The sequence below is a fragment of the Thamnophis elegans genome, chromosome 12, assembly GCF_009769535.1.
Source record: "Thamnophis elegans isolate rThaEle1 chromosome 12, rThaEle1.pri, whole genome shotgun sequence".
NCBI classification, from domain to species: domain Eukaryota; kingdom Metazoa; phylum Chordata; class Lepidosauria; order Squamata; family Colubridae; genus Thamnophis; species Thamnophis elegans.
In genome coordinates this window covers 33,313,593-33,330,921 of record NC_045552.1, presented here as the reverse complement: position 1 = coordinate 33,330,921, position 17,329 = coordinate 33,313,593, and the positions used below count along the sequence as shown (strand labels likewise).

At 44.6% G+C, this 17,329-nt stretch overlaps 1 protein-coding gene across 1 annotated transcript in view; it reads right to left on the bottom strand.

Annotated features, from left to right (window-relative positions):
- AMER1 (APC membrane recruitment protein 1) overlaps window positions 1-17,099 on the bottom strand; it is a 29,151-nt gene extending 12,052 nt beyond the window's left edge. Inside the window, exon 1 of the mRNA XM_032227683.1 lies at window positions 17,009-17,099. The gene's annotated coding sequence lies outside the window, so the exon portion shown is untranslated. The remainder of the gene's footprint in view (window positions 1-17,008) is intronic.
- Window positions 17,100-17,329: the final 230 nt, after the last annotated feature.

Sequence of the window (17,329 nt, the reverse complement as noted above, 5' to 3'; positions counted from 1 at the left end):
CTGTTCAGGCGCTTGAGGTCTAGAATTGCTCTCCAACCCCCCGTGCTCTTCGGGACCACGAAGAGATTTGAGTAGTGGCCCAGGCCCCGTTCCCCTGCGGGAACCGCCTCCACCGCTTGGATTTCGAGGAGGTGGGCGATCGCCTGACTCATCAGGCGGCGGCGCTCTCGACTCCGGGATGGAGGGAACGACCGAAAGAGATTTGGAGGAGTGGAGAGAAATTCTAACCTGAGCCCATAACGAACCGTGGCTCGGACCCAGGCGTCCGACGTGATGTCGTCCCACCGGTCCGCATAAAGAGCGAGGCGGCCGCCGATGGGATGACTCGGGTTCGAGTCACTTCCCCCTGCGGAAGGGACGGCCGCCTCCCCCACGAAAGGGCCGCCGAGCCTGGCCCTGGAATCGGCTCCTGTCCTGGAAGGGCTGCCCCAAGAACTGCCTGTCAGAAGAGAAAGAAGAGAAGCGCTGGTTATAGCCGAAGCTAGGGGCCCTATACCGTTGCCTACGGAAAGGACGTGACTTGTTCTCGGCCTTCTTAGCCATGGAGGGGAGGACCTTCTTTTTGTCCTTATCCTCCACTAGGATGCGAGTAAGGGCTTCCCCGAAGAGATCGGGCCCCTTGAAGGGGGCAGCCGCCAAATCCCATTTCGCTTTGTTGTCCATTTGCCAATGGCGTAACCACAGGAGCCTACGGGAGGTGACCGAGGTGGCCAGGGCGCTAGAAGCAAACTTGACCGTATCCAAGGTCGCGTCAGCTGAGAACTGACACGCTGCCAGAATCTTGACCAGATCCTGATGGATCCGGTCCTCCTGTATGGGAATGCGTTCCTGCAGCTTCTTGAGCCACATGACCGTGGCACGATTAAAGTATGAAGCTGAGGCTGCCGCCTTAATGGCCCACGCTGTGGCGTTGAAGTTCTTCCGCAAAGTAAGCTCTGCGCGCTTATCCTCCGGCTTCATCTTATCTGCCGCATCGCCCGACACCACAGGGGAGGAGGACACCAATGCGGCCATAGGGGTGTCAACCGTCGGGAGCTGAATGGCCTGAGCAAAGGTTTGCTCCACGTTATAATGCCGACGGTCGGTACTACCTGGAGAAGAGAAATTGGAAGGTTTAGCCCACTGGTCGGTCAGAACCTCAAGGAACAAGGGAGGGGCAGGGATCTCTTCCTTGTTGGTGGCCGTGGCAGAGAACATGACCATGTCGGGATCCCTTGGGGGGGGCACAGAGGGATCCCCAGTTCCGACCTTGGTGGTGTGTCTCGCCTTATCCAAGAGAACTTTAAACAATGCGGGCATAAATAGGACCTTGGAAGAAGGCTCCTCCGAAACAGTGGTATTCTCATCATCTGAGAATCCCATCTCCTGGGGTAACTCCCCCCCACCCAGGAAGGAAGTCTCACTGATCATGGAAGGGGAGGAAGCCCGACACTGAGCCCTGTTCAGCCCCCCATGCCTAGAGTAAAGGGAGCCTTTGTCCCGCTGGGCAATGCCCCGAGTGATGGCTGCAGAAATAAGCCTTTTAATCCCTTCAGGGAGATTATCCAGATCCTCCACATCCCCATAAGTGGAAGCCGGGCCCTGAGGGGCCAACCTTTGCGGGGAACAGGGGCCTCTGGACGTGCCCTCCAGAGGATCATCTATGGGGGATGGAGAACGCCCCCTCCTGGAGAAGGCCCGCGACCTACCAGGGGAGCTGCCTGAAGAAGCCGGGCTAAAACCCCTAAGGGGTGACCTCTCTGAAATGGGCCTAAGAGGGGACCTGGATCTGTCCCTAGATAAAGGCTTGGAGGACTGGGCCTGCCTTTCTGCCCTGGCAAAGGTCCTTTCCAGCGCCCTATGGCGAGCTGCCTCATCCCTAGAGACAGAACTGGAGGGGCGCCTCGAAGAAAGGGATCTCTGAGGGGGAGCCCCCCTCCCCACCTCCTGATCCAAGGCCTCCTCACTCCCAGTTGGGCCTGCCCCCTGCCCCTGGGGAATCTCCGCTCCCTCGTCCATGCCCCACTCACGTCCCCGACGAAAAGGAGCAGGAATCGGCCTCCAAAGTCCCACCTGAGACCAGGGCCTGAAGCCTGTGGGGAGACCTAGGCTCAAGGCCTCTCACTAGGCCGCACTAGGCCCGTCGATAAAGGCAAGGCCTCACACACGTGGCAGCCTCCAAAATGGCCGCCGGAACTCCGTGCGCGGGAGAAAAGGGCTGGAAATAATCACCAGCAGCCCAGCCAGGCTTTTCTAGCCGGCGTTACTTTAAAATTAGCAGGGAGAGTCACACGGCACACACACACGCTCTCCTCACCCCTGCTCTTTTGTCCCCAGGCAACACAAACAAAGGAGCCTGCAGCGAGGCCCCCTACGGAGCAATCAGCTGTAAGGCGGGCCGCTTGCTCCCTCGAGGCTCCGAAGCCACTTGTAACTTTCCTGCTGCAAAAACGGCCGCTTCTAAGCAGCTTAAAGGAGCCGCACCCCCGTTACCCGGGGACAGGCTAAGGCTCCTGGCCTGCGGGGGGAGACTAGTGCCCCACTGGGCCCTCCCCCAGCCGCCCGAGGCAGAGATCTGTCCCTTGGGGCCACAGCAGATCAATTTAGAATTTAAAAGGATTTAAAGTGCCCAATTAGCCAAATAGGAATCAGATTGCATAGAACTCACCCAAAAGGAGAAAACAAGTAGAATCCTAACAAACTACTCTACAGAACTTGGACCAGACTGAGAGAGAATCTGGGCTAGCAATGGACAGGCACCGGTATTTATAGATTTCCTCTCAGTCTTGGACCAATCAGGCTGTGATAAAACCCACGTGTGACCATTCCCTCCTCCCACTCTGGAAAACACCTTTTTGCACATCAACATTCAAGAATCTCAACATGAAGGATCCCATTCCCACTCTTAAAAGAATTAAGGTGGACCTTTCATAATTCAACCTTTATGTAAGTATTTGTCAACCCTTTGAGATAGGCTAAGTCAAGAAATAGGCACCGCATGGATTCCATGCCAATTTACTCTTGTAGAACATCTTAAGAACACCCTGAAAGCCTGTCCAAGTTTCTCTCTAACCATAACATCCAACTTAAAAGGCCAATTTAATGGAAAAAGGGACTAGGGGTGAGATGATAGCCGTGTTCCAATATTTAAAGGGCTGCCAGAAAGAAGAGGGGATGAACCTATTCTCGCAAGCACCAGAAGGCAGGAGAAGAAGCAATGGGTGGAACTTTATCAAGGGGTGATCCAATCTGGAATTAAGGAGAAACTTAATGGAACAACTTGCTTTCAGAAGGTAAGGGTGCTCCAACCTGGAGGTTTTGAAGAAGAGACTGAACAGCCATTTGTCTGAAATGAGATAGAGTCATCTGCTTGAATAGGGTGTTGGACTAGAAGACCTCCAACACGGAAATATGTTAAAGCATTTCTATTGGCTAAGTTCCTTATTTCTAAGCAAAGAAGCAGATTATACCGTATTTCCCTTTCATGTCTAGGCTGCAGTTGGCATGCAGGAAGCACTAGTTACATACTGGCTTTTGTGGTTAAGCTATATGACTGACTCGCAAGCGAGACCTCCAACTGACTTGGTCTACTTACAACAGGTATTGTGGTTTGACATTTGAATTTCCTGAGTTCAAGTTTCCTGTTTTATTTCAAGACTCAGTAAATGTATAACAAGATAGAAGTGACAGATGAGATAGACGAGCCACCCCAGGAGATCTTATAGTCTGACCCCATTTCATGTTCACTCAAATCTCACTTTATGTCCTGCCTTAGTCCCCCCTTCAAGACTCTATTTTTAGCTACAATTGAGTCTTGCCTCTTATAGTGCCTTATTATAACATTTGGCATAGCAAATGGCAAAATTAATATTTCAGCAGTACATATTAACAATGCAAACATATAATACAATCAGTTCAGGATAATGATACATAGCAATAAGAAGTAAAAGACAAGTAAAACATATATCAAACTTAAATCTATTAAGGCACCTTCTCTAGTACCCAGGGTGCATGTTCCAGTCCAATTGCTAGGTAAGCATAAATATACATTTTTCCCTCATAAGAAGACTCCATTTTCTCCTACACACACACCTATGTCCATGGAAAAGGCACGGGCTCGGAGGTTCTTTTACTAGTTAGTGGTTGTAATGGAGCTTCTTGGTTAGGCTCCTCTTGCTTATCCCTGGGGACTGGACCTTCAAAAAGATAGTGGGAACTGGTGTTTCCAGGGGGAAAATGAACACAAAATCCTGCGGTGTATTGAATCGAGAGCCAAGTTGGGAATCAAGGTGGCCGAAATGGCCTTGGGCATTTTTTCAGTAATCAAATTCCCCTCCCAATGGTTAAAAACGAGGTGGGGGGGGGGCAGAAGCAAGAAGGTGACCTTCTGTTGGAAGAGGTTATGGGCAGATGGAGACATACTGTGGGTTAATTTTATGTCCACAAGTGTCTTTCTAGGGGCAAGATACATTTTGGATGGACATTGTTCTTCTGACAGTGACCCCAGAGCAATGCCAGGTTCCTGATATAGCTTGACACACAAGGAGGGTGACCCTAGTATTTCCACACCCACAGATATGGGGCCAACAATGAGTAGGTGACTCATCCCCAGGTTTTTGAGTGCACTATAAAAGTCATCTTGCAATTTGGCTCCTGCCGTCTTGGTTCTCAATCTACCACCTTTCAGAAGGACTAGTATAGCCCTGGTTTTTGCCCAAAGATCTGGCTCAACTGGAATAGCATTGTAGGATGAAGGGTCCAGCAGACAAGCACAACCAGCATTTTTGACCTAGGTCAGGATCAGTTTGATTAATTAGGGTTTGACCCAATTCCAATATTTTTAACATGTAGTTCCCTTTTCTCAATTGTTGCAGGCGCCCATTCTCCCTTTGTTCTATCTCACTTTTTAATGGGATTGTCAGGCATTTGTCTACAGGACTTGGGGCTGGCTTAGGTCCAGGATATTGATCCCACCAATCAATAATGTGTCTTTGGTGGGAGCGGACCTGTCCCAAAGCGTCTACACTCTATGCCTTGATCTTTCCCTGTTCCTTGGGGTTTTCAACATCCCTGGATCCTCCCTCAAGGGCAAGGGGGGGGGGGGTCATTCGGGCATTCTCACAACACTGGGAACTACTGTGCAGGATGCTATCACTCAACAGGCCCTTTGCCAATAAGAGCCAAAGCCACAAAAAACTCATAATTGTCCTTTACACAGAATCTACCCAATCACAATTCCCTTAATCTACAAAATCACCATGTCAGGAAGAAGGTTAGAGTTATATGTGACTTGGGAAAAGGCAATTTTAGTCTTAGGTGTTCCACAAAACCACCTCTTGTTTGCAACATACAATGTCCACAGTCCTAGGACTAATATAGCACTACAGAAATCCCACTCCCAGGTTTCCTCAAACATAAGTGTCTCCAGGGATTTCGTAATGCTCCGTCACAATCAATGATTTTTGACTCAGCACCTGCCTTTCTGGAGAGGGAGCAATTCCAGTAGAATGAATATCCAACACAGTAAATCACAATAAGGTCAAGCACACTCACTAAAGCAACAGACAATGCAGTTATGGCTATGTATGCTCGACTATCCATCCCCTGACAGGGTTACATCTAACAATTGGAAAGTTGTCTCCCTCCTCCAAATCTTCAGCCATATGTAAAGACGTCAGCTTCCAGGGGTTATGCCAGTAAGGCCTCTTCTGCCCCGTATGTAGTCTGCCCGTTGCCAGTAGGACAGTTATAGGGGGCGCTTCTTCAAGCATTCCACTAAAGGACGGGCTTCGTCCTGGTCTGCCTCCCAAGACTCATCAGCAGCTGGTTTAACTCAAGTCTAGTGAATCCAACACTTGGATTCCAACACTCTTACTGCAAGTGGAGAACACCTGACCACAGTATACAGGCCCTTCCACTTGGGTTTCAAGTTCTTCTCCTTTCCAGTGTTTTACCTATACTTGTCTCCCACCTGAATATTATGACTAGAGGTGCTCAGAAAGGGTGGGCTAAGGGACACACAATATTGTTGGATTTCTTTTGCTTGTTTAATTCTCCCACCATTTGACTATATATATATAGGATTGATGATAGGAGAATTTGTGTAAATTGCAAGTGGGGACTATTGTGAGGAAGCACAAAGCTTTATAACCAATCGACATACTGTATGTAACTGGAGGATGATTTTTATGTATTGTGTACGTCTATGTCTGTTTGTTTTATGTTTGTTTAAAAATAAAAAAATAGAAAAAGAATTAAAATTCCATAAAAGCTGCAACTGAATTGTAAAAAGCCAAGATGGTTAGCCTGCTGTTGACCAACCAACCATTTTGCACCTTCAAAGTGACATCCACATTAACAGCAAGCAGTTCAAATTTTGGTTATCTTCCTACCTCTCCAGCAGTAAATGAGTTTCTCTGGAGCACAGCTACACTGAAAGCAAATATGAGACTCCACTAGCCAAAATATTGGCTGAAACAAGCTTTTGAGGGTGAGTCCTGACCCTAGTTCATCTTGGCTGAAAGATTTCCCTTCACTTGGAAGGAAAAACAGCAATAGAGGGCTTTATGCTACAATAAAATAAAGCTAGGGCAGAGATTAAACAGAGTATTTGATTTAGATTCCACCAAACAATGGAGCTAATGCCTCACTCCACAGCGTGATAGCACAGCTTTATATTGCACTGGTGAGGCCACACTTGGAATATTGGGTCAAATTCTTAGACACCACTGTACAAAAACAATGTTGAAACTCTGGAAAGATTGCAGAGAAGAGCAACAAAGGAGGGGTTTGGAGGATAAACAGTTACAGGAATCGGGTATATCTAGACTAATGAAGAGAAGGACTAGAGGTGACATAATAGCAATATTATTAATTTATATTATTTTATTAAATTTATTGACTGTCCATCTTACCACACAGTAACTTTGGGCAGTTTACAATATTAAAAAGATAAATGTTTATAAAATCTATACATAATAGGACCTAAATAAAAAAAATGATATACAACCCTAACTAAAAGATGGGGAAGGAGGTAATAGGATGAGCAGAGAAGGTGGGATCTTTTACTGGTCTCTCAAGCATCCTCATTGAAGTCCCAAGTCTAATATTTGAGGGTCTGTCACAGAGAGAAGGGGGTGGGTCAACCTATTTTCCAAAGCACCAGAAGGCAAGACAAGAAGCAATGAAACATATGTTGGGACAAAGAGAAACTTGGACAAACTTTCAGGATGCTGTTACCGGTATGATGTCCTACAAGAATAAATTGGCATGGAATCCAGGCGGTGCTTATTTCTTGACTTGGCCAATGTCAAATGTTGACATAAAGGTCAAATTATAGAAGGTGCATCTTGATTCTTTTAAAAATGGGAATAGGATCCCTGATAACAAGATTGTTGATGTGCAAAAAGGTATTTTCATCTTGCATCATTATCCTGCTGCAGGTCAAAAGATAAGGTTTATAAGTTGATAAGCTTCACAATTCAAGGTGGCAAACATACAGAACACACCTTCCTCCTATTTTCCCTACAATAACACCATTCACCAATACTACTCACTAATCAAGGACAGAAGGTACCGAGAAATAAAGAGAAATTTCCCATCAGTGAGAATCAGTGGAACAACTTGTCTCTAGAAATTGTGATGCAGGCTCCAACACAGCAGGCTTTTAAGGAAGAGCCCTTTTTGTAGGGTTTCCTGCCTAGGCAGAGGGTTGGACTAGAAGACCTCCAAGATCCCTACCAACTCTGTTATTCTATTCTAAGAGACTAGGCAGCCACTTGTCTGAAATGCTATAGATCTCCTGCTTGAGCAGGGGTTGGACTAGAAGACCTACAAGATCCCTACCAACTCTGTTACTCTATTCTAAGAGACTAGGGAGCCACTTGTCTAAAATGGTATAGATCTCCTGCTTGAGCAAGAGTTGGACTAGAAGACCTACAAGGTCCCTCCCAACTCTGTTATTTTGTAAGTTTTATTTCTATCTGTTGTAAAAGGAGTCAGAAGTCACTTTTTATGTAACTTTGTTTCCTTTTATTTTTTATTTTACTGACCTTCTATTTCCTATTTTTTCTTTCTCTTCTCTCCTCTTTACTATTTTTTTCTTGATCATTAGCTTTTTTGATCATTAGGTTTTTTAAAATTTAATAAAGCTAGTCAAAGAAACTGTGCTTTTCCTAGAAACCCTAGGGAAGTTGAAAATTTTTAAAAATACTTGGATCTGCAATTTTTTTACTATGATTATTTCTTCGATTATTACCCCTTTATTTTCTGCTTTTTTGCTTTTTACAGTAATTTCTTATGCCACTGTTATTCAGTTAATCTTTTTAAACTATTTTTCTAATTCGCTGGCTTATGGTGGTCAACTTAATAAATAAATAAATAAGATTTCATTGTATCATCTACAAGAATATTTGTTAAACATTTTGGGCTCTGTATTATGTTGCAGCTGTTTTTATCATGTTTCTTTACATTGTGTTGCTTTTAATCTTTCTCTTGATTTCACTGGGCTGTCTTTATTATTGTGCAGTTTAGTTTTCTTACCCCATATTATAATTGTTATATTGCTTTGGATTTATGTTTTCATTTATCTGTAGACAACCCAGAGCACTCTATTCCATACTTTAAAAGCACAATAAATCAACTGCAGGGTGCAAATAACTCAGTAAAGATTAAAAAGATTTAAACTGAAAACATATATGATCTAAAATGCATCAAGATTTGCAGTCCAATGCAAATCTCAAATCAATGGTGTGTATGTGTGTGTATAAAACAGTACAGTGCAGTACTGCAGGCTACTTCTGCTTATCACCAGCTGCCAGCAGTTTGGCAAATTGAATCCCACCAAGCTCAAGGTTGACTCAGCCTTCCATCCTTCTGAGGTGGGTAAAATGAGGACCCAAATTGTTGGGGGCAATATGCTGACTCTGTAAATTGCTTAGAGAGGGATGTAAAGCACTGTGAAGTGGTATATAAGTCTAAGTGCTATTGCTATAATAAATAAAAATAAAGATATGTATGCATGTCTCCAAAATCCGTCATCCTTTGCTACAGTTGTGGATAATTTCTCAACTTCTTTGCCTACATTCCAGCCTCAGTTTAACAAACAATGATTGCCCTGTTGGTTGTATTTAACTGACATCTGACCCCTTTGTTTACATTCTTCTGTCTTGGCACTCATGAATATGTTGCATCTGCCAACTGCTGACAGAATGGCACACAGCTGATCATGGGAATCCAGTCCATGAGAGATCATGTTATGATAAATTGGCCCGGCTTTAAAACATGAACAAGGGCTTATTGTGATTTGTTATCTCTGTGCGTGCCTGTCTCAGTGTGTGTTTTTCCCACTTTATCACCAGGAAGCACCAAAGACAACAAAATCTAGTTGAACAAATGTAGCCTCTTATCTTAACAGGCTCATGTTACAAGGGAAAAAATTCCACAAGTATTACAATGCTTTGCAATGGCTGAGCCATGAGAGATGTGGCCACAAGGCCAGGATTGTGACAGTGGCACTACAGATAGTCCTTGAGTTAAGACCAAAATTTCTATGGCTGAGACAATTGTTAACTGAGTTAACTGAATCCCATTTTACAACTTTTCTTGCCACATTTGTTAAGTGAATCACTGCAGGTGTTAAGTCAGTAACATGGTTGTTAAATGAATCAGGCTTCCCAATGGACTTTACTTGTTAGGTGGTCACAAAAATTTATCACATGACCCTGGGTTGCTGCAACCGTCATAAATATGAGTCAGTTGCCAAGCATTTGAATTCTGATCATGTGATGCAAAGGTTGTAACTATAAAAATGGTCACTTTTTTCCAGTACTGCTGTAACTTCGAACAGTCACTAAATAAACTGTTGTAAGTTGAGGGCTACCTATAGTAGATAAGGAAATACTGTCAGCCCAGAACATATATTAATTCCATGAAGATAAAAGATTCATCTAACACACTGCATTTTTTTTTAAAAAAATGTATAAATGTATATATCAAACAATTGTTGGGACAGAAAGTCATTATAATTAAAGAAAAACAGTCCTTAACTTACTACCATTCACTTAGTGATCATTTGAATTTGCTATTTGCAAAAAGAAGTGACTTATGACTGGTCCTCATCCCTATGGTCATGTGATCGGAAACCAGGCACTTGGAAATTGGCATGTATTTAGGAAAGTTGCAGCGTCCAAGGTGACTTTTTGTGATCTTTCTGGCAAGCAAAGTCAATGAAGAGCCCAGAATCCCTCAACAACCAGGTGATTCACTTAACAACTGCAGTGATTCATTTAACAACTGTGGTAAAAAAGTTCATAAAATCTTGCACAACATACTTAATAACTTTTTGCATAGCAACAAAACGTGTGGTCTCAACTGTGGTCATAAATCAAGGATTTGTTGTAAAAGTACAAGTAATCCTCAACTTACAACAGTTTATTTAGTGATTGTTCTAAGTTACAATGCCACTCAAAAAAAGTGACCGACAACTGTTTTTCACACTTGCAACCCTTGCAGCCTCCCCATGGTCAGGTGGTCAAAATTCAGATGCTTGGCAACTGGTTCATATTTATGACGGTTGCCCTGTCCTGGGGTCACGTGATCCCCTTTTGTGACCTTCTGATAAGCAAAATCAATAGAGGAACCAGATTCACTTAGCAACTGTGTTACTAACTTAATAATGGCAGGGGTTCACTTAATATCTGTGGCAAGAAAGGTCATAAAAAGGGACAAAACTCACTTAACAAACGTCTCACTTAACAACATAAATTTTGGGCTCAATTATGGTCGTAAATAAAGGACTGCTTGTATAGTCCCAAAGCTCTCTCTGGTCAAGAGCCCCATTGTGTCACTCCAGAGATGCACCAAAGAAGGAAAGACAGAAGCATGGCAAGTGTTTTACAATCCAAGTCAGACGTGTGTAATTTGGAGAAGCAACAGGTTACAATGGGTTTTTCAATGGGAATGGGACTGGATGAGGCCAGGGCAAAACTGAAATCTGATTTATTCTACTGCATTTTTTCAACTGCCTGACCCAAAAGATTTAATCTGATTAACAGAGTTATGAAAAGTTTGAAAGTTTCCACCTTGTGGGATCCTATCAGTACATCCAGAGCAATACACACACACACACACACACACACACACACACACACACACACACACACACACACACACACAGTCTCTTCCCAAAATGAAGCCTCTACATAAGCCTTGCTGTTCAGCCTTCTCTGATACGTACAATCCAGTGCTGGTAGTCCTCAACTTACAACCATTCATTTAGTGACTGTTCTAAGTCCAACAGTGCTGAAAGAAGTGACATATGCTTCCTCTCATGGAACGTGGCAGGATGGAAAGGAAGTTGGTGTATGGATGACTTTATTAAATTTCTAAACAGGTATCAGGTAATTGCCTTACAGGAGACTTGGGTTAGTGGTGACGAGGCCCCTATTGAGCTCCCTGGGTTTAATATTTGGCAGCTTCCAGCAAAGAGGGTAGCTATAAAGGGAAGAGCCTCAGGAGGGTTGTGCATTTTGGTAAAAGCCGAATTAGGATGGAAGGGAAACGAGATATGCTCGGACTCTGGCCCTTTATTTTCTCAAGCAATCCATTTGGCATATGGAGGGAAGTCAATAGTATTCATAAATGTGTATGTTAACCCAGCAATGGGCGACCTGTGAGAGGCACTGGAGGTAGAGATATTAGATATACGAATTTTTTTTTAATAAAAACACCTCTAATTTGGGCAGGAGATTTTAATGACCGTGTTGGCCCCTCGTTGGAGCCTTTTGTTGAAAACGGTACAATTCCAGATGGTTATATACGCAACCAACAATCATGGGACTCCCAAGATAGGAAAAAGAATAAAGATGGGGGAAATTTCTAACTATGGTATACAATTGTAACCTTCAAATTGTAGGCCAGTACTCAGAGATTAGAAGGTACCCCATAACCTTTTTTGGTCCCAAGGCATGTAGCTCTATCGATTACTTTTGTGTTTCTCACAGCTTAGTCTCAGGGGCTACTTCGGTCTTGATGTTACCAAGGCCAGAAAGTGATCATCTTCCGATTGAGGTGTCCTGGTATTTCCTTCTGATTTAAGGAAAAGAAATCAAATAATTCAACAAATAGGCCACGACTTGGAAACAGCCCAGGAGAGAAGGCTATCATGGAAGAGGGTTGATTGGAAAGTAGGGACAGAATTTTTGAATTCACCATATATGGAAACCCTAGCGCTTATATGCTCAAATAGTACAGATGAACAAGAGCTTTTAGTCTATTTTGCGGAAATATGCCATAAATTGAAGCATTTTTTCATGACTACCAAGCCAAAGAGTCAGTTTGATTATAGTCACTCAACATGTGATAACGACTGCAAGGAAAGGAGAAAACAGCTCAGGAAATCACTTAGGAGATACTTAATCAGCCCAAACATGGAATTACAGAAGGAGTATATCACCATGAGGCAGAAATATAAGCAGCTATTGAAGAAGAAAAAGGCCTCTTATATTGATAATTTATGGGCTGGCTTAGAACAGGCAGCAAAGCTGGCCTCACCCACACTCTTCTGGTTGGGGGGTCTCAAAAATCATTACAAATAGAAAATCAATGTGTGACCCAAATATTGCTGCAGTAAGTTGGGGGAGGCATTTGGCCACTCCAGCAGTAGCGGAAACTTCTGATGACGTGATATCTTCTCTGAGCCTGAAACAGGGATATGAAGCCTTACCCCAGTGGGCAGAAGTGTCAATCATGGAGGTAAGGCGTTTAATCTCTTCCCTGAAGTCAAACAAAGCTCCAGGACAGGATGTGCTCCCGGCATCGTTATTTAAAGAAAACATAACCTGGTGGGCACCTGTCCTGGCGGGTCTCTTTACTTTTATTAATAGAACAGGGCAAATTCCTGCTAGTTGGCACACATCAATAATTATTCCCCTACATAAAAAGGGCTCTAGAGATAACCCAGATAATTTCCGGTTAATTAGTCTAATCAATATTTCAGCAAAAATTTATGCTAAGTATTTGCTTCATAAATTAGAAGATTGGATAAAGAGAGATAACATTCTAGCTGAAGAACAGACATGCTCCAGGAGCGGAAAATCTACTATGGACAATTGTTTTGTATTGGACCATCTAATAACAAAGTTTAAGTTTTGTAAAAAACCACTGTATGTGGCATTTATAGACATGAAGGCTGCCTTTGATACAATTAATAGACAAATTTTATGGAATAAATTAGAGGCCATGGGAATAGAAAGGAAATTGCTATATTTAATTAGATTGTTATACATGGAAACCCAGGTTAAAGTTCGAGTGAACAGGACAGGATCGGTAACAAATGAACCGAGCCGCGCGAGTGATCGCGGGTGCACCTCGATTCACCCGCATAACACCTATCCTCCGCGAGCTGCGCTGGCTACCTGTCGATCTCCGGATGCGCTTCAAGGTGCTATTAGTCACCCATAAAGCCCTACATGGCAGTGGATCTGGATACTTGAGAGACCGCCTCCTGCCAATTACATCCCTGCGACCAATAAGATCTCATAGGTTAGGCCTCCTCCGCATTCCATCGGCCAGCCAGTGTCGGCTGGCAACTACAAGGAGGAGGGCCTTCTCAGCAGTAGCCCCGACCCTTTGGAACGAGCTCCCCGTGGAGATTCGTACCCTCTCCACCGTCCAGGCCTTCCGCATAGCCTTGAAGAACTGGCTCGCCCGTCAGGCCTGGGGATAAGGATAGTCACCCCTCCCGAATGATGAGTGTATGTTGCTTATTGTTTTATTATATGTTGTATCTCAATGTTTGTATTCCCCCTTCCCGGTTTTATGTGAGCCGCCCTGAGTCCCCTCAGGGAAAAGGGCGGCCTACAAATTCTAATAAAACTAAAACTAAAACTAAACTAAACTAAATGTAATCCCAATAAATAAGGGCGTAAGACAAGGTTGCATTTTAGCTCCAACACTTTTCAATTTATACTTAAACAACTTGCCAAAATGTTTGGAAGACGTATCACTCCATGGGCCTAGTATAGGAACAAGACAGGTAAATTGCTTGTTATATGCTGATGATATAATTTTGATGTCGGCCTCACAGGTGGGCCTATGAAGATCACTCGGGAGGTTGGCAGCATATTGTATAAAGAATTGCTTGATAATTAATGTAGAGAAATCAAAGGTAATGATATTTAGCAGGCAACAAAAGATGAGGAGGTGGGTTTTAAATGGCAGAAGAATAGAACAAGTCCAGTCATTTACCTATTTAGGGATAGTATTCCAAACAAATGGTAAATGGAACAAACATGTAAAAGCCAGAGCTCAGAAGGCCCTGGCTCGGACAGCCCAATTAAATAAACCTATCTTAGAGAAAACTCCATCTTCATTAACCCGTGTTAAAGGTCTTTCAGGCGAAAGTTGAACCAGTAATTTACCTATGGGGCAGAAATATGGGGGTTAGTTAAGTTGCCTGGGTTGGAAATCCCTCAAAATAAGTTCTTGAGGAGAACTTGAGGAGCCGAGGTGGCGCAGTGGTTAGGGTGAGGTACTGCAGGCCACTTCAGCTGACTGTTATCTGCAGTTCAGCGGTTCTAATCTCACCGGCTCAAAGTTGACTCAGCCTTCCATCCTTCCGAGGTGGGTGAAATGAGGACCCAGACTGTGGGGGCGATATGCTGACTCTGTAAACCGCTTAGAGAGGGCTGAAAGCCCTATGAAGCGGTATATAAGTGTAACTGCTATTGCTATTGCTATAGAATCTTGGCAGTGTCCCCTGGTACATGCGATTGGCACAGACATTGCACAAGTGACAGCAGCAAAAGTTTGCCCCTGGTTATCAGTAAACAAAGAATTTTTTAAAATAGAAAAATATTTAACTTCGCCTTTATCTTCCGTCATAAAGAGATTTTTTTCCAAATTGAGATTGGACCAACTTCAAACAAACATGCTTTGGGGCAGGTATAAGGGGATCCCTGCAAGCGAAAGAGTCTGTTTATGTGGGACAGGGGAAGTCGAAACAATATCCCACGTAATTTTTGATTGCCCCCTGTACTCAGATTTGAGGGAACACCAGTTGGGTAGGATCTTTTATACCAGTACCCCTAAGTCTAAAGAGCGCTTTTTGCAACATTGTTTGTTAGGTACTAATTTGTAGTTGGTGAGATGGATTGCCAAATTTACTGTAAAATTGATGGAAATAAGGAGAAAGTTGGTGCAGCAGAATGTGGTAGGAAAGACCACTTGACAGGGTAGACATAGGGGTGACATTTTAATATAATTTTAAGCATATTTAATTTGTATCTTAAATTATTGCATTCTATTCTGATGATATTTTAAATTGTATTTTATTCCATTTACATTTTAAATTGTGGTCTGTTTCAATCTCATTTTAAACTGTAGTTTTTGTCTCTGGAACTTGATGTTTTGACATGGCCCAAGGGCTAATCAATAAAGATTGATTGAAAAAAAGTGACCTATGACCAGTTCTTACACTTGTGACCCTCACAGCATCCCCATGGTCACGGGATCAAAATTCAGGAGCTTGGCAACTGGCCCAAGTTTGTTTACATGTTGCATTGGCATTCCTTAGCCACCTGTTTCCCTCAGAGAGCATCTTTTCACAGCCTTCATGTGCCAGGGTCGTGTGTAACCACTTGCAACCTCCCCAACCAGATTCTGACAAAGTCAATGGAGGAAGTCTAATTCGTTTAACGACCACATGCTTCATTTAACAACTGCAATGATTCACTTCACAACCGTAGCAAAAAAAGAGTGTAAAATTGGACTCAACTCACGTAGCAACTCCTTGCTTAGCAACAGAAATGCTGGTCATAATCTGTAGCTTTAATTTTTTTAAAAAACAAAACAAACTTCATGCAAATATGGCCACTGCCTCAGCCAAACAGAAGAAAACTGTCCAAACTCTCTGGGAGGCTGGCCTGCTCAGTTTCTACTCCACCCCTGAATATCAATGCAAGGTGACCCAAAGCATTGTCCAGGAGCCCCTCTCAAAACCAGCCCTGAGAAACAGATCCTGATGGGTGGTGGCTCCCCAAAGCCCCTCCCCAGTCCTGATCAGCAACCTGCTTTTTTCTTCTTTTTAAAAAAATCCTTTTACTGCCATGTTATAAATGAAAGAATAGATCTTATCATTTCAACCCAGATTTCATTTAGATCCTCAAGATTTTAAATGAAGGACTTTATTATTTAGAAAGCTAGAAGTATTGAAAAGAAGAAAAAATAAACGTTCTGTCAAGGTCGAACATTTTTTAAAAGATGTCAATATTGCAAGCCTAATTTGTTTTTAACTTTTCAACCAAAATTGAAGACTACATAAGGAAAAAAAAAAGGTCTGGAATATTTTGTATCCACGTAATAGTTAATATGACAATCATTTTGGTTGGAAATTGATTACTTAATATTAAGATATTCTCTATATTAGTATGATAGGGGAGGGAGACAGACGGTAGACTGCCAGAAAGAGAAACAGATACAAAACAGAGAATTCAAATTTGCAGTAGCCATATAAGGGGCGACGCCTGGACAATGGCGAGCCAAGGTGAATCCGAACAGGTGAATCGCTGAACTTGACCTCCCCGCGTGCACGCGCGCACACGTGCACTTTTCCTCCAGTAAAGCTGCATGCACCTGCAGCCCGACCCCTCATTCAAGCGCCTGGGGGAAGCCTCCTGCAGACCAGCCTGCCCCTCCCCACAAATCAGGGGGCTTCCCGGAGCTCAGCGCTGCCGGGGGGAGGGGCAGCACCGACGCCCGCAGCTGCACCGGCAACGTGTCTGGCCTACAGGAAAACTGGGCAGCGGCCGGGCGGGAGAAAGCGGGGAAGAGCCGGGAGGGTCGCAAGCAATTCTGCCCCCGTCCCAACTGCGCTTCCCTCCCTCCACCCCGCCAGCACCCGCGGAGCCCCCGGGAGACCACACAAAAGGCGGGAGGGGCGACCGGGAGGCCAGACCCGCGCCTTGCGAAGGAGGGGCGGCGGGGAAGGGAGGGGGCGAAGGCAGCGGAAGCCACCGCTGTAGCCACTCACCGCCGCTGCCCGCGCTCTGCCGGGACTGCATACGCCGCGCCGGGAAGGAAGTAGCCCGCCGCCTCCCGGCTCTCCCGGCGCCCAGGAGCGGCGGCAGGGGGGGGAGGGGGATTACTCCCGGCCAAAGGCGGGGCCGCGTGATCGGCAGGTAGGGCTGGCCAATGCGGAGGTGGGTGGGCGGGTCTCCGCCGCCTCTACCTTCCCGGGAAGGCGCGGCTGTGGCAGCCCGACGGGCGCCTCCCTCCGCCTCGCCCGCCCTCTGTCGGGGCAGCGCCGGTGCCCCGCGGCTGCCTCCGAGCCGGCCTGGCCGAGGGGTTGGGG